The sequence below is a fragment of the Anser cygnoides genome, chromosome 7, assembly GCF_040182565.1.
Source record: "Anser cygnoides isolate HZ-2024a breed goose chromosome 7, Taihu_goose_T2T_genome, whole genome shotgun sequence".
NCBI classification, from domain to species: Eukaryota; Metazoa; Chordata; class Aves; order Anseriformes; family Anatidae; genus Anser; species Anser cygnoides.
Window position 1 is genome coordinate 31,453,956 of NC_089879.1, and position 20,321 is coordinate 31,474,276.

Sequence of the window (20,321 nt, forward strand, 5' to 3'; positions counted from 1 at the left end):
AACCCTTGCCAAAGTTAGTAGCTGTCTGTTCCCCTGCATGCATCCCCATGGGATCTAAATCTGTAGGGCCTGTATCTCCAAGGAAGCAAAATGTCTTGTTTGTCCTGAATTGCAATGAGTTTGAGCTCTTAAATCCTGAAGAATTTGAAAACACAGCTAATACGTTTTTATACACATAAAGATAATACAGCTGGGTAGCAACAATCAGATAATATTTTTTCCTGTCAGAAAATATTCTTGCTTTAAGCTAGTACAAGGAACCAGGCTGATATCGATCAATCTATGCTTTGGGAAGAAAGGGAGCAGGAGAGAGTTTCAGGAGAGTAATGTTTGCAGGAATGGCAGGATCCCACTCTATGTTGAACAAACCTTCCATTTCATATATTTTTAGAGTACTGAGTAGCGAAAATCAAAATAGGAGAATGAAATGTACCCGTCTGATCCGAACCAGTCTGTTTCCCAAGCTGTTTTGTTTGTTTACTTCTCAGTAGGAAAACAAATCTAGAAAGGTTCAAAATTTTCAGAACACAAGTTCTGGGTTTGGGTCACTGATCAGCAGTATCTACAAGCGTTCGTTGGACAACCTGAACTTTTATTAAAATCATCCAGAAAAAAAACTAACCACATACAAGCCCCTGCCAGCTCCTGCCCTCTTATCTTTTTGAGCTTTCAAGAACCTAGGGTACAAGAGGAGGGTACAGTTGTGCTCTCCATGGGTGCTGGTGTGCAAGACCAGGGTAAGAGACAGAGTAGCAGAGGACACTGGGAACAGCTGCTTCCAATGGCCTTAACTTGGAAAGAAATATAGCACAGGCCCACAACCCCTCACACTATGCGGCAATACCAATGCTGAGCTCAGTGGTACCCATGGGAGCAGGAGGTGGCCAGTTTACAGCTGGCAAAAAGCAAGTGCATCTCTCGGTCAGAAGCACCCAGCTGGCACTCACTGCCACCTGTGCTGGCAGCCTGAGCAGAGGGCAAAGACCGAGCAGGCACAGAGATAAATTATGCTTTCTGTGTCGTGGGTGGCCCTTCCACCTCAGAGCAATCATCTCACTGCCGCCGACCTGGGGCGTGCCTGCTTGGCATATCAATGTGAGGTTTTCACTGAGTTGCCTTTCAATCAGTCTTTGGGTGCTTACATACGTACAGAATTTAAGAATGAGAGAAAAATAAAATTAAAGAATAAAAGATTAAATTATAATCTGCTGCCTCACTTTGCTTTATATTAACTATGTACAGTCTTCAGATTTTATGCCTACCTCCATTTGAGTTAACCCCCGTTATAAACTCTGGACAGTTTTGCTAAGTAATGAAGTCCACATTCATGTAAGAAATGCTCCAGCTACTCTTTTTCCTATGCTTGTCCTCCTATGCTGGCTGCATACAACATTAAGGGTTATCCTGGAGAGGAATATTTTACATTTTGTGCATGTGTGTAAATAAATTCAACACAAAAGCACTGCGCACTTCATGCAAACATTAGCATGTGCAGAAAGAGTCCAAGTTACACTGGCTTCCAGTCCCTGAATCAGATGCGATGAGGAGCTGTGGGAGTTACCAGTGATTTCTGGAGGCATTTTACAGAGAGTGATTCACTTAGAATTGCTCGATGAAATAGCTGAGAAGAAGACAAATGGAGCCTAAGTCATTTTCAAGACCTTTTTTAAAATCCTCCCTATTTTCACATCTTCAGATGTGATAGGAGAGTTCTTGGCTTTGAAAGCAGAGGAAGTGGAGAAGGGTGGGCCGGTGACACGCACAGCAGGTGAGGTCGACACCCTAACAGCCCTGAGTTTCACACAGCTGTGACCACAGCTGGGCCATTTCTTGCACACTGAAGGGTCAGTTCACTAGCAAGTCCCACAGCACAGCACAAGTGAGAGTTCTTCAAGCTGTTCTCCAAAGGTATTAACAGCAGCAGAACGTGCTAAGGAAAAGCAAGTGTAACAGATGCCCTTTGCTGCTTGGATGTTTTGCTCTCTGGCTGGGACCCGAGCAGGTGGTATGAGGGCTCTTTGTCTCAGCAGAGATGGTAAGCAGATAGTTGAGAAAGTTAAACGTGCAGCTCCCACCACACACAAAGCAACGCTAAAAAGTCTTGCCTGTTCAAACCACATCATTTCTCCCCCTCAAAATCCACCCCCAAAGGACAGAGATAATTTAGATCGGGGCATCACCACTCTCCACCAACATCCATTACTACAGAGTACAAGTGATGGTGCTGGAAATCCAGGAACAAGTGTTGATAACTATTTCTGATGACTGTTTTCAGCAGCAAAGAAGTCTACATTAACCAGCTTTGCTTTCTCCTGGCACAGCACCAAATTTTCTGTCTGGCTGCTGAAAGAAACCATGGGAAGTGCACAGGGACCTTGCAGCAAAGGAACCTGAGCCACTCACACTAGCGTTTCATAGTATGAATAACAAAAGACAAACAGTCCTGCCTTTATGGTAGTTAAATCTAATCAGATACATGCTTTAGACCATGGTAATTTGAGACCTTGGCTGTGATCACCAAACTCCAATCCTCCCCGGTGCCAGGACAAATTAGCCCCTTCCTGTAAGAAGTTCAGGTTATTTTGATGTATCCCATATACATTTGACATATAAAGTAATAAATATAGCAAGAAACTTCCCATATTTTCCAAATGGATAGCAAGTCTAAGAGAGCAGGTACACAACCTCACACCTGTGATAATGTCTTTATAATCCTGACCTAATCTGAGGGCGAGACCTTTTTTCTATAAACGTATTTATAAGGAACCAAAGCTGGAAGTCTGCCTGCAGTAAAACCATTTACGTGTGTTCACTGCTACTGAAAAGGTAAAGGAAGGAAGCTCGAAGTCTTGTTCCAGTAACTGACAGCAATGTGTTCTTACTGAGGTTACAAGCCAGAACTTGGAGGAGGAAATACTTGTGTTGTCCAAGCATGCACAGACCAAGATCAGGTTATGGAGGTTATGTATGGTCAGTATTTCAGAAGGTACAAATAATGACAGATTTGCCTGTCTCCACAAATTGACCGATATGGTTGAGTCAGAACAGAATCTTCTCTTTCTGGGGGGCTGTTTTAAATGCCAAACTCTATACATACATCTAAATAGAACCAGTTTTCATTCTCTGCAGGCCCCTACTTACTGGACATCTGATAGCATTTCTGCTTGGCACAAACTTTAGAAAGTTTGAGAACTCACTGTACTGCATCAGGAACCAACAAAAGCTAGCCAGGTAGCAGGGAAAACACACCAAGGTAGGAGGTAACTGGTTTAGGGACAGGCAGTACCCAGGGCTCCGTAGGACAGACAAAGTAGTCTTAAAAACAGATCAATTCTATTCTGTGCGATCAGACAGTCCTTCTGTTTTGCATACCACAAAACAGTTAATTCCATGCTACAGTTCTATACGATGCTGCTATGAGGGAACCACAGCTGGGAGGTCTGCATCTCCAAAGGAACCAAGAAATGACAATGGAAGGAAAACAGAGAGAGAAAAGGCACCAAACATCCAGCAGTGTTAGCATTTCCACAGTGACTTCAAACAGAAATCAAAATGCTTCCCAACATTTTTTTTCCCCCGGATACATAAACGCAGGCATAATGAGACTGTACTTTCATCCCCAAGGAGAAAACCTCACAGACACTTGCCTGCATAATTTATCACGAATTATAGTCATTCACTGTGTGTGAATTCCTGGGAAGAGGAAGCAACACTCCCAGTGCTTCATCTCAGATACAGCTCCTCCTGGCTGCAGTCTGCCAAAGGGTGTTTGTGTTTGCAAAAATGGCACTGTAGATAACTGGGGAAAGGGGAACAATTGTCATGTCTAAAGTTCCTGCTAAGCCATTTTAGTAGCTTAGAGGCTCTTGAAGACCACTGAAAAATCCATTTACAATTCAGTAACCATGATCTTTTCCAAGCTACATATCGCTCTCCTCATTTTGTTTTGACAGGGATAAAAAAAGAACAATTAGTCCCTAGAATATCCAGGTATATTTAGATAGCCTATATTCACTTCAGCAGCATGATCACTGATAGATGTGGTGCCATGGAGCATGACAGATCTGTGTGAAGGATGCCATTTAGCAGCAGACAGACAGTCCAAGTTATTTGTGGAAGAACTACAATTCTTCATTGTTTCGCCTGTAAAAAATGTAGATACATCTGAGTTTGTGCAGTTAGGGTGTGAATAATGAATGAATCAAAATTTTATAGTTTACTCAGTGTGGCTGAGAAAAATAACAAAACTTGTCAAGGCAGAACAAGGAAATGCTTATGTTTGCTCCATAAATCTTCTGGCTGGTGTGCACACCAAGGACATCACTGTATAGATGCCCTGCTTACAAGGCAGTGCTATGACTAGCTGAATCAGAGGATTTATGAAAGTTAAATATATTTCTTTCACTGCCACACATAACCAAAGTCTGCTGCTTACTATAGGAAATGCACAAACACAAAGACCACAGCTGAACTACAGCCCTGGCTAGAAAACATTTCTAGACCGCAAGAACAACTCAGCCACAGCAGCTGGGACAGTGCCTGGATTTTACTCAGGTAAATGTGTAGCACCACGGTTGTAGATAGGTCTGCCTGTGACCTGCTGGTGGGAACGCCGGTATGTGCCTTCACTGTGCTCAGTGCGGAATCCCACAGCTCAGCAACCCTTGAAACAGACCATGTGCTGAAGTACCTACCTTGTTAGGGTCTGGGAGATCCAGCTGGCCAGGGGTCACCTCAGCCTTCACCTTCCATTGCTAACAAGAAGTAATCTGAGCAACCAGAGTCTTACATCAAAGCAGTGCTTGTTCTTAACCTGGAAGATGAGAAAACAAGGTATATTTCAACAATTTTTACATCTATTAGAAGAGGCCTAAATACTCAACTTTGAAGCAATACACCTTACCTCAAAAACACATGTAACTATCACTCCATTCCCACGTATACTTTCTGGTAATTATCTAGCCTTTGGCTGGAGAGATTTCAGACAGTAAGTAGTCCTCTAAGTATATTGGTTCTCAGAGTTTTCAAAGCAAGTAGTTAACCCTGGCTAGAGGCCAGAGGTTGGCTCTTCATACTTACTAGCTCTACCTAAAAGCCCTGTGCTCTTACCTTTTCCTCCCACACCTTCAAGTACTTTATCTCAAAGTACTGTGGTTATCACTTTTTTTTTTTTACAACCTATTAGTAAAATCAATAGAACTATATAGCAACAATCTCAACAACAGATGTTAATTTGAGGAATAAATAAAATATCTAGGAACAGATTTCCACATCTGATAACTGAGATTACGTTGATCCCAAGTTATTGCAGTGAAGGGTGAAATACAAATTAAATAGCAGAAAAATCCCTACTCATCCCATGACTTTGAGACGATTATATGGTGCCTTGAAACAGAGATGCTCAAGTCCTGTAACAGAAACTGTTCTTGGTACAAAAAATGATGCCTGGAAATAGTAAATGCACCATTTTACGTCATCTTATTGACAACGTGCAGTTCTTTTGGTCTCATGGACAGAAATTAATGGTGTCAAATTATAATAGCTCAGCACGAGGAAAAAAACTTGAGGAAATTCAGACAGCAAAACCATTCCGAGGTAAGATCCCACACAAATAAAGAACGGGTGGGTGACTATGAGCCCAAAGAGATAAAAGATGACTTTTCCAGTTGGTGAGGCCAGTCAGTGAGGAAGTCCTCGGAAACTGTAAAATTATGTCTGCAAACAGAAAAAAGGCTAATATCAACCACATATAGTCCTTTGCTAGATGTAACTTCAACTCAAATAATTTTTCTTTCATCATCCACTCATCAGAAGATTTTTACTGAAGTTAAATATACACTAGTACTGCTTACTAAGACAAAGGAAGATGCTTAAGTGTTCAACCTTGGTATATTCAAACAACTTCAAGATAAGAGGCCAGTGACAACTGTCATAATTTTTTTCCCAAGTAATGAAAAGTTGATAACTGAGAAGTTAGTAAAGCAAAGGGAATGCTTTAATGAGGGACTTGCAGATACTGCTGCACACTGCTGTGTTTCTCTGATAGCATCTGTAAACAGATGGACTTCTCCACATTTTTTTTAATATTTTTTTCATGAAAACAACTTTCTTCTCAGGCGTAGCTATGTCTTAGGCAAAATTCTGGGATACAAATGGGTTTTAGCATTACTCAGCGAACACACCACACAGCCAGCCATATGACATGGGGTGCTGCAACAAGACAAATGGGAAGCTTTGTCTTGAGAACCTGCCTAGCAAAGACAGTATTTTCTAGTGCACACCAGTTTAGAATGCCAAGGATCTGATTCTAAGAGTATCTAGGATTTGATTGTAAGATTGGGATCAGTGCTGATGACCAAACATCATAGAATCCAGCAGAAAAGCACTCTTCTGCCACTGACAGATCTTAAATGTCATCTTGCCCGTCAGCTGAAGGAAACCCTACTGCTGTTTAGCATTTGGATTATTGTTTGATCTTATTAACCAAGATCTATTAGTTGCTTTGAGTGTGCTACATTTATCACAAATGTGATAACATAGCTAGAAGGTTGTACATGTGCCTTGTTGCAGACAGTTGATCACAATCATCTGTTGAGCATGCATTTTTGTGCACACGGACTTCCACATGTATGGTATTGAATGCCTCCTAAGGTCTAAATTCTCTCCTGCGAGCATCTGTGCTGTACTGCCAGCTGCAACTAAACAGCTCTCGAACTTAACATGCCAGATGCAGTTTGAGTCTGACTGTCGTCAAACTGAACTGTTGGTTTGACAGTGTCTTGCAATTACAGGGATTTTTGTGAGTGTGCCAGGCAGCACAAGACAGACAAGTCATGTTCAGTTCAGGATCTCTCAACAGGCACAAAGTGACCTGATTTCTCTGATCATGCTTTCAGAGACTGACCAGATGGCACTGAGACAGTAAGGTGCTTATCCTATAGCAAATCTCTGGCCTTAGTCATTCCCTTGTGGACCATCAACCTGAAAATATGGAATTAAATCCCCAACACCTGAAAATATTCATAGCCATGTCTCTGAAACACAGATAAACAAGGAGTAACTGAAGGGCTGAAGGATGGCTTGGACAAATCCACACCCAGACACTCTTTCTAGCAGAGACTCAGAACAGAAACAATTTTGGTGAATTTCTCCATGGCCTGCTCAAAGATTAAAGGAAAGTATAATGACTGTTATGGGCTTGAAAGCAACTTTGACAACCATCCAATGCCTGCCATAAGCCTTATCATGCTAAATGGCTACTGGGAACCAAAGGCACACATGGATTGGAATCAACACTCTCGTGAACGTTACTTAATGTAGAGCTCCTTGTTCCCCACCAGCATTTAAACAAATAAATGCTTGATGAATCCTACAGAGAAGTTAGCAGTGACAGAGACAACTGCTCAGATCTAATGAGGAAAAGCTCATTTGATGCAAAAAAAAAAGACTGATGTGTAAGAACGTCTTCCTCTCACCTTAACTGAGAAGAAGAAAGTCGTGGATAAACTTAAGCCCAACTCTTCTTTAAGCATACTTGAGTCAAAAGTAGGTAGAATCCAATCTGCATTCACCATCTGGCAACACTGCTAAATCTGCCTAGGAGGTTGCAGTTGCTGGACAAAACTGAATCAAGCAACAGATTTTCAGACTTGATTCAACAAACACTTAAATCACCAGGAGTCTTCCACTCAGCTCCAGCAAGCGTTTCTTCATAAGAGTATGCAAATCTGCAAGGGCAAAAGTTTGTCCCTCTGTTTTCATGTGTCAGATGACTTTATTATCTGCAGTGACATTGTCCATACAGGATTTTGGTTTTCCTTAGTAGATGCAATCACAAAAAGTTGTGAGTGGCCCATTCTTCAGATTAACAGAAATTCTCCAGAGCTAAAATCCTGAATTCAGCTACACCCAGACCCTTGCATCAGTTGTGGGCCAGACAGTCTAGAAGGCTGAAGAGCCAACAGCAAGAGCCCCATTACACTTTCAGGGGCCATAAAATTATATGTTATTTATACAAATTATGCCTTCTAATATGCACTTTGAAGGAAAAACCCACAAACTGCCTGCACCTCCACATTCTCCCTGCCAGGGGTGATCATTTCTCCTGTGCCCTGACAATTCAGAGTCACAGTACTATACAAGACAGACTGATTTGGTATCAGCTGAGGGTATTAATCTCCAAATAAAGTGAGGGGCCACCTGGCTCACTTAGTTGACAAGGTCAGACCAGGATCCAACATCTATTCTGGCAGACACAGAGATACGTCAAAATATCTTTATTGGAACTTGAAGGCTGTGCAATTTTCATGCTTGACAGCCAAACAAACACAGAAAACCACAAGATACAGACAAATGCATTTGTCAGCTTGGACAAGCTGAATTTACTACTTGATGTAAGCATACAGCTTGTGTACTTTGAAAAGCCACTGAGTAATATGTTTCTTCTCTGGTAATGCCAAACAAATATACATAGTAGTGAAAGAAAAGCAAAATGAAGAACAGGTGCCTGTAAACAAAGCCATGATCAGATGGTAGCTCTGTTCTACCACACAGGGAAAATAGTTCAGGAAATAAAAGTCCAAGTTTGGTGAGGAAGCACCTGCAGGAGGCTGATGCATGACCTCCTGATATTTGTAGGCCAGGCAAAGAGCCTGTTTGGGCAACAGTCACAATGAGTGGTGAAATAGCTTGAGGAATCCTGCTTTAGTTTGTTCAGTCAGGACTAGGACCTCACAGAAGTACCTTACTTTTTAAATTTGAATAGCCCTCAACCTTACCTTGAGGATAGTTTGGGAAACTAGGTGAATAAAAATATTCAAGTACATAGGATGATGTCCCTGCATCCCTCCAAAGACAAAGTATTTCTGTAATAGTGTTGATGGTCTTTGGGACTTTATGATTTTGCTGTCAGAGAACATTTTGCCTGAAGGAAGATCAGAGTGTGGAGCACACTGTTTGGAGGGTGCGGGGCCAAGATAATCTTATAGCATTTTTTAAATTTAAAACAGACGGGCTTAAGCTCATGTTAAAGAACAGAATCCTCATACCTCTTAGTAATGCTTCGTAAGATATGGCCATGTGTTTACAACTCTGTATAAACTCCTGCTGCAAACATTTAATATCCAAAATACTTTTCACATCTACTCATCGTTCATATTCCTGAGATACTTTCTGTGAGCTACAAAAGACAAAAATATATGTTTGCCCAGCGATCAGCAGCAGAATTATCAAACAGCTCATTCACCAACCTCTTGGCTCAGATCTTGTGAGGATTGGAGGATCCTTTTTATCCTTGGTATGAAAATGCTATGCATGGTCAGCTCAAAACTAGGAAGTTGAGGGTCAGATCTAATCACATGGGCAGTAAGAAAATAAAGTAATAACAAGCACATAGGAGACCCAGAAATTGCTTCAATTGTTCAGTACAATAAAAACACTAACAATGAGAAAGCACAGCCATGTATAAGTGCCCATTAATTTGACTCATGGGAAACAGATTTGCCTGAAGGTGGTTACACCAGGCATACGACCATCCCCATTCAACTCCCCCAGATTACTAAAGGGCACTGAGACCATCTTTATCATACAGGAAATTACCTTAGGGAAATAGCATTACTCTGAGTATTGAGGGTAAAATTACTATTTTCAAAGTGATATTTGCCCAAGAGCAGAAAAAGCTTTCCACACCTTGTCACATTCATTAGAAGGAAAGCCAAATTCATAAACCTCCAATTAATTCTGGGTTAAGGACTCACCCCGGGCATAGAAATAGCAGCATATGCAGGAGACAGCTAGAAAAAGGACAGGAAATACCGGAGAAAAGACCCCAGTAACTGCTAATGATATTAGCAGGGAGCATTTCTGTTTCTCTTTTATTCAGCCCTTTGATATTATTCTTAACATTTGTTTAATTTCATACTCCAGTGAGTTTTGTTTATTGAGGTGATCACACAACTCAAGTGCCTTGAAAGAACAATTGCCTTCTGGATTCAGGAGGAAAAAAAAATAATCTGACTAGCCTTACACCTTTCCAGTATGCCTTTTAATAACCACCTGATGACATTCTTCTGGGAAGTTAAAGAATAGGTGTCGTTTGTCCCCCACCCCAGACATTAAAAAGCTTGCCACTGTACTTGAATCTGGTCCTCTGGTCCTTCCCAACTATTTGAATCTAGTTTCTCAGCCCTTTCTAAATCATAAGTTCATTCTCACTTGATAGAAATCCACTTCCAAGTGGATTTTAAGCACTGAGAGCAAGGAACAAATTCATCATGTGCCTAGCCTACAAAGAAAATCCATTTGTCTATATAAAAGAAGTTATTCATATAAAAGGTTAAATATATATATACTGATAACTAGAAACAGTAACTTCAACCCTTCCCCATCTAAAAATGCAATCCAAAGTGATACAGCCAGCTCTCCTCTGTCTTGTTTGAGGAGCTAAATCCCTGTTTGGTACAGAGGAACATGCAACTGAAAAAATCCAGTAGCAGCCAGACAGCTTTACCTGGCTCTTTAGATGCCAGGTTAATGTTAACAAGATGAAGGAGCCTGGGGGACTGAGTAAGCATTACTGACTGAAGCCCTTCCCGACTAAAATAAGAGTAGCATACATTCAGGCCCTATCTGTGAAAGGAAGACCCTCAACCAAGTGAAGCACTGTGAGATGTGCTGGCAGGCAGATGCTCTTCTTCACCCTGCTCAGTCTTATTTTAACTGTGGAAGGGGTCCAGGAATCCGCAGAGGGTCTGGCTGAGCACAAGGCTTGCAGTATTTTTTTATTTGCATTGGAGCCGTCTTGGAAGGCATACCTGTAAAACAAAGATGGAAAGAGAAAATTGAAAGGGATGCTTAATTGGAAGTATGTAGAATGGGACAAAACATTAATACCAGAAGCTGAACCATTTATATGGCCAGGCTTAGATTATCAGTGATCTGGAGGGGGCAGAAAAAAGGGGGGGGGGGATGTAACAGCAATATTTTTTCTTCATTACATTGCTGGAGACCACACATTACTTACAACCTTTTTTTCCTGTACGGGGAGCTCAGTCACTGGAAGTACGAATCCTGCTGCTTTTGCAGGAAGCTTCCACAAAGCAGATGTCTTCAGACAGTACTACTCCAGAGCTCAAGTCCCACAGCCAACACATTGCACACCTAGTTGTATTACACAGTGTTGTCCCCTTACTATCATCACACTCGCCAGCTTTCCTGAGAAGCCCCAAGCTGACACTAGCTTGAAACATTTGCTTTCTGCGACAGTAATTCTTTATGGTAGAAGGCCAAAGATCTAGGAAAGCAGGGAGGTTGCCTCAAAGATAAGTAGCCAGTAGGGTTAAACTATCCCCCTTCCTTCGGCCACACCTCTGAGCAGCTTTGCAACTTCCCCTAGGCATATGCCTAGCACAGAGAGCAGAGTGGAGTAACACTGAAAAGCAGTTAGTATGCTTGCCTGCAGACTGTGTAAAGCAAGTCATGTTCCCCTAGAAAAGAAAGCAATGTGAAAGCACAAGTGACCCGGAAATCTCCTGATAATTAATAATAATAATCATAGAATCATAGAATATCCCGAGTTGGAAGGGACCCACAAGGATCATTGAGTCCAACTCCTGGCACCACACAGGTCTACCCAAAAATTCAGACCATGTTACTAAGTGCACAGTCCAAATGCTTCTTAAACTCCGACAGGCTTGGTGCTGTGACTACTTCCCTGGGGAGCCTGTTCCAGTGTGCGACCACCCTCTCAGTGCAGAACCTCTTCCTGACGTCCGGCCTGAACCTCCCCTGCTGCAGCTTGACACCATTCCCGCGGGCCCTATTGCTGGTCACTAAAGAGAACAGATCAGCACCTGCCCCTCCACTGCCCCTCGTGAGGAAGCTGTAGACCGCAACGAGGAAGTAATAACTATAATAATACCAAACCGAGTGAACATTGTGCATTGCCAGTCCAGAACTGAATATGAAAGAAAACTCTGCTATCTTTAGCTTTGGGCAGTTGCTGTGTTAGGCCTAAGCTTTTATGTTTGTGTCTCAGTAAGAATCAAAACACACTCAGGTCAAGCATTATCATATAAGCTGATCTGTAACAGACAAGCAGTTGCATGCAGGAGACAGGTGGACACTGTATGGAAACAAACATCATTCCTTGACCTAAAAAAGGTTTGGCTGCAGCTTGGGACAGGATGCAGTTACAGTAAGCAGGCTCGAGTACTCAGCGAACCAAGGACAGTCTAACAGGGGACAAGTAAAGTCAGGTATTACTGGGTTTGCAGCAGAAGGCAGCATTTCAGATTTCCATACTCACGTGTACGGAAAAATCTGTTACATCATATGAATTTTTATCTATAATGATTGTTTAATTACTACAATTAAAATGTAGTATATTGTTACCTTTATTTGCCTTTTTGTTGACTTTGGCTAGTTTTGAACAGCAGACTTTTTTAACCTTCCGACCTAAGGGTGAAAAAATTATACATTACCAATGGAGACAGAGGATGCAACATACATGCACACCAAATGGCTTAGAGTCCAGACATTTTGATTACTGTATTTACCATTGAAATCCTTGAACAGAGAGATCTGTGAAAGAAAACATCATAATGACTGATTTTTACACTCACACGTAGCCTTGTTCCTAGCATAGAACAGGAATTAATTTGTTCTCTTCTATCATTACTAGTAGACACAATATGCCAGATGCATTGTGAAGACTCTTACCCTTTGAAATGTTATATGTTAGCAGGCAATACAACCAGCAAATTCCAGCTGTCTTAACATAACAAACAGACTTTGCACTTTTTACGGTTATGTTGCTTAATGAAAGTATAAAAGATTACCAAGAGAACAAAAATAGCATCTCTGTATCCATATGGGTACACAGAGGTGTGGAACAAATTGCTTTGGACAGGCAAAGCCATTTAGTCACTCCCTGCCTACTAGACCTAAATAAGTGAGCTGCTGATTCCATTTGAATGCTTGGTACAGAGTGCTGGATACGTTATACGGAGAAGAAAGATGACACTGCAGTGAGCTTGGAGCAGAGGTAGAGCAGGAAGAACAGAGGTGGTGGAATTCTCAACAAAATCTCACGTATGCTCAGTGTTTCCAGAAATCCCTGCGGCATGGTTCTACAGCCAAGACAAGTGATGGTTGCTGTTCTAGCATCCAAGAGGTTTGAGATGTCACAGCATCATTTCATTCTGATCTAACAGAAAACATGCCTTCAGTTTGTACATCCAGGTAATTCTACCACAGCTAGAATGAGTAAAGCTGCTCTGGGCAAGAACAAACTACAGTCAGGAACCGAGCAGAAGAAAAACAGATACAGTTCATTCCAGACTGCTCCTCACACTTCTGTACCAGCTACACTCAAACATGTTCACATGTATACATGCCTTGACATCCTCATGCACATTACTGACAGTCTTTCCAATCCATGTGTTTATGGATAAGGAACAGTGTCCTATAACACCTTCTCTGCCCTTTTTGACTCAGCAAAAGTTCAACCCCCTAGGACACACGCTAAGGGAAAGGAACATTATTACAGGGCAAGTCTTCAGTTATTTTTATTGGGTGGTGTTGTTTCCCTGGACATATTTCTGCCATGTTCTTGAAGACTCATCTCGATATTCTCCAACTCCCTTTGACTTCAGGTACACATAAAATGATATTGCTCTATCATTCACTCACCCTCTCCTCAGCTCTGGCAAACAGATCTACAGCTCAGAACAGGCTCCGGTAAGTGAGAACACCGGGCTACTCAAACAGTTTTAAAGAGCTTCCAGTGTTTCTCTACACCCATACGCACACAAGATGATTTTTTATGAGGTTTCTAGAAAATATGAAACATGCCAAATCTGCTGCTTCTGACCTTGGAAACTTAGCTTATTTGTTTTTCCTTATCTCATATTCATTCACTACATCTCGCATTGAAAAAATAAACACCACGGAACAATCATGGTAGGTCTCTGAGTTTTCCAATATCAAACACCAAATCTGAACAGATAACTAAGAGCTACACCTTTTAAGTTTAAAAATCTGACTATACTGTTTCTCTTGCAAACCCAGAATGACATCTACAGATACGTGGGTGTGGACAAAGAAACACACTTTTAAAGCTTAAACTGCTCTGAGTTCGTGCGCTTTGGAATACTGCAAAATGGTAAATGGGTGCCACAGGGTAATACAGTATGTAATATCAGTAGTAAAAAAAAAAAAATTAAAAAAAATCAAGACTGACTGAAGGACAGAAGAGCTAGTCATCTGTTTCACTGTTCTGTACAGAACTTATTTACTCCAATTCTGGGGAACTGTTTCATACTCCCTTGTTCCATAAAGGCAGAAACTTTTTCCATTAACGTTTTTCTCACCATGCAGAAAATTTATAAATCTTACAGTGCCTAATAGTTATCTACTGGAAAATATAACAAGGATTTTTTTTTTCAAGACTGGAGATGGGGAGCAGGTTTCAGAACACAGATGAAGGTAAAAGGTAATCATGCTGTATGATATGCCACAGGCAGTAACAAAGGAAACACTACAAACCTAAAAAAGCATTGATACACATTCTGCAGCTCTGAGTTCTTTCCTAAATTTATTCCGTCCTTTCCAGTTGTCAAGCTCTGTTTATTTTCTTTAATTAAGATCAAAATACAGTTAGAGAATAAGCTGTCTTTTTTTAAAATCACAAGAGGGAAGCACAGGAAAAGAAAGGAGAGGGTTGTATTAGAAGAATATACGGTACCTTCTGCAGTAAAGGCATTGAGGCACAAAAGTAAGACAAACAAAAAGCCATAGAGTGCCAGGAGCTTCATCCTTACAGCAAGTTAGGAGGTGTCTTCAAGTAGGCTGAAGCAGTGTTCTGGTCTGCCTCCAGCGTAACCTCACATTTTTATAAGGTAGATTGGAAGGAATGTTATGTTCAGAATGGGTGGAGATTTGGCCTTTGTATTGCACTTAAGGGTATGAAAAGAAACAGCCCTTCCTACTAGGAGGAATAGTTACTCATAAATCACGCAGCAATTAGCTGCATTAGAGAATGTCCTAACAGTTAGAAGGGAGCACCTGGCTTTGAGTACCAGGGTATACAGGGATGCTCTGAGGCAGAATTCGTCCTGTGGTTCACAGCAGCCTCCCGAGGTGACCTTGTGTGTTCCTTTGGATGCTTAGAAAGGCAGAGGGCCCAGCTGAAATAAAGCTGTGTGGACTGGGAACTGAAAAGGCAAACCAAACCTAGAGTGTTTAAATCAAAGCAAATGCCAATGTGGCGTTAGCATAATTGACAAGACATCTGGTTAAACAGCATATTTCTGAGTTTATTATTAACTTCTCAGTATCTACTATAACTGGATAATTAAGTCCCTTACAGAGATTCCAGTTAACAATCAAGATTAAGAAGTCCATCAAATTCAACACAGTATCAAGGTTCACAGAGCATGCATTTAAAAAAAAAAAAAAAGCAGGGATCAACTGCAGAGTTGATTCTCTTATATAAAGCAGAAGTTTAGGTTTGGCAGCACCTACTTCTCACAGCTTGATCCGAAAAGATTTGTCTGAAACACCAGAACATGCTGTGAGCCATGTAGCCTTCTGAGCTGGGAACGTACCTACAATCTGGCTGGACTTGGAAATGCAGCAGGACAGAAGGCACACGCATGCTGGTGCATATGCAACGTGCATACGCATCCCTATTCCCCCAACCTTGAATTTCAAAGGTTTCATATTCCAGGTATTGGATGTGGCTTGTTTCTTGTGCTGGATCAATGGCCTTCCAAATCTGGGTCACCCCTTTGTCTAGCAACTTTAGCCCCCAAAACTTATTTTTTCCCTCCTACCTTGTAATATCCAAATGTTGTGAGAACTGCTAATGCCTCAGTCTTTTTTGTTACCAAGTTACCAAGGCTCTAAGATCAAACCCACTAACAACACTTGTTACAGACAGCATTCTCTCTCTTCCAAGTGCTTTACAAACAACCCTTTCTTACCATTGGCACACCTCAATCATTCACATCACTGCTAAGCTTCTCAGAAAGTACTTTTACAGTTCAGCCAATGACACACAAATATGCACGGGACAATAGAACTTTGATGTTGTTTTTATGATCCTGGGCTTATGCATTGTTTAAACATATGCATGTAAACCTTGATCTTGCACTTTAAAAATCAACAGCATTTTTGCCTGTTAGTATAGAATCGATCTTTTAATTTGTAGAGAAGCTCTATATTCCTCTCTAAAAACAGTTATTAGAATTACCAAAGTACATTTTGTCAGCTAAGTGTTTTATTAAAAAACAAAACAAACAAACAAACAAACAAACTTGTTATATAAACCAGAAACATGACAGGAAACACTTTTGACTTGGAAACATCTCTGCAGTCCACTTTCTTAACAATCAAATGTTTCGACTGGTACACTGAAGCCCTGCATTACATTGCTCTGAAGGAACTGTAAACCGAGAAGAAAGCCTGGCCTATATAGGTTAGAGCACAGAATGAAATCTAAGCTGGTAACAGCACAATCTCTTCAGACCAGTTTTCCTTGAACAATCTTTTCCATTCCATCAGCAGCCTTCCATTTTAGCAGACTGAGGTCTATTTGTTACCAAATAATTTCAAATTTGAATTTATGCAAGTTAAGTGGCACAGTCCATCCTACCCCAATTCAGGAAAACCCTTGAATGCATTTTTCTGCTCAGGAAAATACTTGATCTTAACAATACAACAAGCTTCCTACACCAACATCAAGACTGAAATTCTTAGTTTTCTAGGCTAAAGCAATACTCTCAAAGGTACTGGTAGCTGACCCTTAACTCCTGTACCACCTCACAGCAAAGCTGAGAATGAGAGGGAAGTGGGAAAGAAGTCTTCAAGACGTTAATTGTTCTAGGTTTTTAAGCCTGTGAGAAACTTAATTAACATTACCCTAAATTTTCTCCTTGTTAATGTCAGTGAGGATTTTTCTACCAAGATGACTCCAATACAAGTCTTCTGTTTTGTTATATTTTTTAGAATCTCAGACCCTACTGAAATGCCTGGGAAAAATGGGGCAGTGGGGGGTGCATCTGTGATGTCTGGAAGTAAGAAATAAAATAACAGCTTACTTCCTCTGTAACACGTTTTAACATACATCACTATACATGCTTCTAGCTGAAGTCAGACAAAGAGACAAAAATTGTACATGGAACACGATTGAAAGATTTTTCCAAAAGCTGCATTACTTTGGTTTTCTTGGAAGAAAAAGACAGGATTTGGTTTACTGGCAAAGAGTCAGTTTTGTGACTTCACATAACCACTTATATGTAATAACTGTGTGAACAGAATGTTTCAATGGTAACCCAGAAAATAACTAGTTTGTAATCAAAACCTGTAGTGTCTCTAACATCAAATAGTTGCAATCCTTAAGTCAAAATTCTTGTACCTACTTTGAACATTAAAACTTTTTACTTATTAAAACTATTTTAATTTCACTGAGAATATGGTTATTTCTAAAACCTCACACTCAATCTTCTCATGCTTCTCTTAAAAAGGAACCATCATCATCCCCCCCACATTCCCCAGTAAGGATGACTTCATTTATATCAGGAAGAAAACAGAAAAATAAAAAAGGAAAAAAATCACATTTCAGTTCTGCCTCTTAAAACAGTGACTGACTCACCCAACTGTCCTTCTTCCTTAAATATAAAGGTAAAGTATAAACAAAAAAACCACCTCATAAAAGACACACATTAACTTAAGCCTACCGAGACTTTATAACCCAAGAATCTTTCATGTCTTTATAGCACTGAACGCCTTTCCCATCTCTTTCTGTGTGCACAGTAAGAAATAAAAAACTGAATACAGACGGGTAAGTAACTAGGTAAGAAGGGACCAAGTTGCACACTAGAACCTCATCACAGAATGTATACTAACATTTCCAGCTACGTTCATGTAATTAATCTGGAAGAGAATTGGAAGAGCACTGGAATGTTAAACGCAGTTACAGCTGCTGCCAACACCTACCTCAAAAAACCCAAACATTTTTCTTATGAAATATTTACAACAGAATATTGGCAGCGGGAGTGTTTACAATGACTTGTTTTCCAGAACACGATGACAAGACTGACTTTAGCATCCACCCTGAGCAAGAAAGAAGTGTGTGTGTACTACCTGGATGCCTTACTCATTCTCTGCTTGGAAGAGGCAGGCTGCTACTAGGCCTCCTCAGTTACAGCAATCCAAGCCTGCCGGCTACTGGGATGGGAAATGAGGCAAACCTGCATACTTTCCTTATCACTGCATCACCTCACCGTGGGGAAATGGTGCAGGTGGGAGAGAGCTGTGGTGTCTTCTTTCAGACAACTCTTGTATTTCTCATTCTGAGTGGGAAGAAGCCAAACCATTTGCTTAAAAGCTATTAAAACAAAAGACCACAAATGACTCTGGCAGATGAGTCTGAAGCACTGCCCACAAACCTCAGAGGCAGCTCACTACCTCTGCAACTTTGGTTAACACAAAAGCAAATAGGGAAGTGTTACCTGCAGGGTGTTTTTGGCCCTCAAACCAGGGAGGATCAGCGACCTCTGCTCCGGAGCATGGCAGAAGAGTTGATTTCTGTGTTTCTCTTCTCCAATGTTCACAGCATCTGCAGGCTGCAGTGCGGTTTTTCCTATCCCTTCCTTTTTTGGTATTAACAAGCCTTGCGTTTGTTCTGCATATACCAACAAATACATCCACATACTTCAGAATGACATGACTAATTATGGCTGGAAGGCTAAAAATGGTTCAAGAAAGGTTTTGTTTTTGTTTTTAAAAACTTCATATCTAATTAAGTGTTTGTTAAAATCCTCTGCTTTTCAAAGAAACTTCTACGATGACACAAACTAATAAACGCTACAACTACAGCAAAAGTTGAGCCTGTAATTAAATTAGCATCTCGTTGTAGACTCGGACCACAATGGACTGCACTATGTCCCCATGCATTATGGAAGACATCCATTTAAAGTGCTTCACATAATTTTAGATCATAATTTAAAGCAGCAGATTTTAATATCCACTGTTGATCTTGTTTCTTATTTGCATACATTCACTAATTTCATAAGGAGAGGTTCATCACAATTGGCTGATACAACCATAACTGTCATGTCAGTTTTCAAAAAGATGGCCTTTACCTATAATCCACTATTACTATTTGCATATCCAGTGCTACAAACACTTCCAGAATTTACAGAGCTCAGCATTTGCTTATTCAGTTTTCAATGTTCATAATTTTAGTATACCAGATTTACCTATTAGAAAATTAGGAGATAGTTTTTCATCTGTGATTTTTGCAAGACTTTCCTGCTCAGTTAACTCCTTCATATACAGCCAACAGTCTCCCGCATTCCCCTAGCATTCACAAATTCCTTGCTGGTGCAGCAGGATGAGTTCTTTTTGCTGTCACTAGCTCTACCCTTCCCTCCCCTCTCCATTGCTAATATCTTATGCAGGTCTTGGTTACCCATTACTTCACTAGGATAAATGACTGCCTTTATCACAAGGGCTTATTTTAATTTCTTCCAGTGTTTGTTTATCCTTGCTGCTCCTTCTCAAGTTATGGAATAGTGGTAGCAGAAGCATTCTTTACTCTGTCAGAGCTTTTTTTCATTGCCTTATGCCTTTGAGTATGCTGCCCTCTTTCCCAAAGGACACACATGCAGGTGGTTAATCAAACACTGACTAGTCCTGTAACTCTGTTCTTGGAAACACCCAGCTCATTTCTCATGTCTGCAAATGTTACATTTCCTTTCTTTTGAGCACTACAGTCAGTGCTTGTGTGTTGCTACTTACACATACATAAATAGAACAACTAGCACACCTCATTATGACCATAAAGCTCCATGGGATTATTTGCAGGTCCAGGCATAACTCAATGACATCTAAACAGAATTTTGCTAAAAATTCCCCCTTTTATATGAATTCCTTATTTTGTTACGTGTGCCAAAGAACATTACCGATGAGGCATATGTTTATCCTGAAATTAAAATCTCATCCTCAATATTGACTAAGTAATGTTTCTGAGGATTCCCACGACGCTTCAAGTAATTCTACTTTAAACCATGATCTAAATAAGAACTTGCACTATTTTTAATATTTCAACCTTTTTTTGCAAGCATATACATCGGTTATTTTGCGAAGAAAATGTTCTTCAATGTTAGCTGGTATAAGCAATAAGGTCAGAACTGACTCATGCACATATTTTCAGTCTACAAAGCAGAATACAAGATGAAATTTAAGTATTTTCATAAAGTAAGATCAAATGTAATTAGTTCTGTAATTTTCATCCGAATTGCCCCAGCTCCAACACC

The 20,321-nt window shown here is 40.6% G+C and overlaps 1 protein-coding gene across 11 annotated transcripts in view; it reads right to left on the minus strand.

Annotated features, from left to right (window-relative positions):
• The window catches only part of CDHR1 (cadherin related family member 1), an 81,549-nt gene that overhangs the window by 53,353 nt on the left and 7,875 nt on the right, over positions 1-20,321 (minus strand). For 7 of the 11 annotated variants that reach the window (XR_010832906.1, XM_048074897.2, XM_067000731.1 and 4 more), the window contains 3 exons: positions 18,513-18,685; positions 12,391-12,453; positions 4,695-10,811 (listed from right to left, as the gene is read on the minus strand). The gene's annotated coding sequence lies outside the window, so the exon portion shown is untranslated. Of the gene's footprint in view, positions 1-4,694; positions 10,812-12,390; positions 12,454-14,743; positions 16,241-18,512; positions 18,686-20,321 lie in introns of those variants that run through there. The other 4 variants (XM_067000729.1, XM_067000730.1, XM_048074908.2 and 1 more) reach the window with 3 other exon arrangements.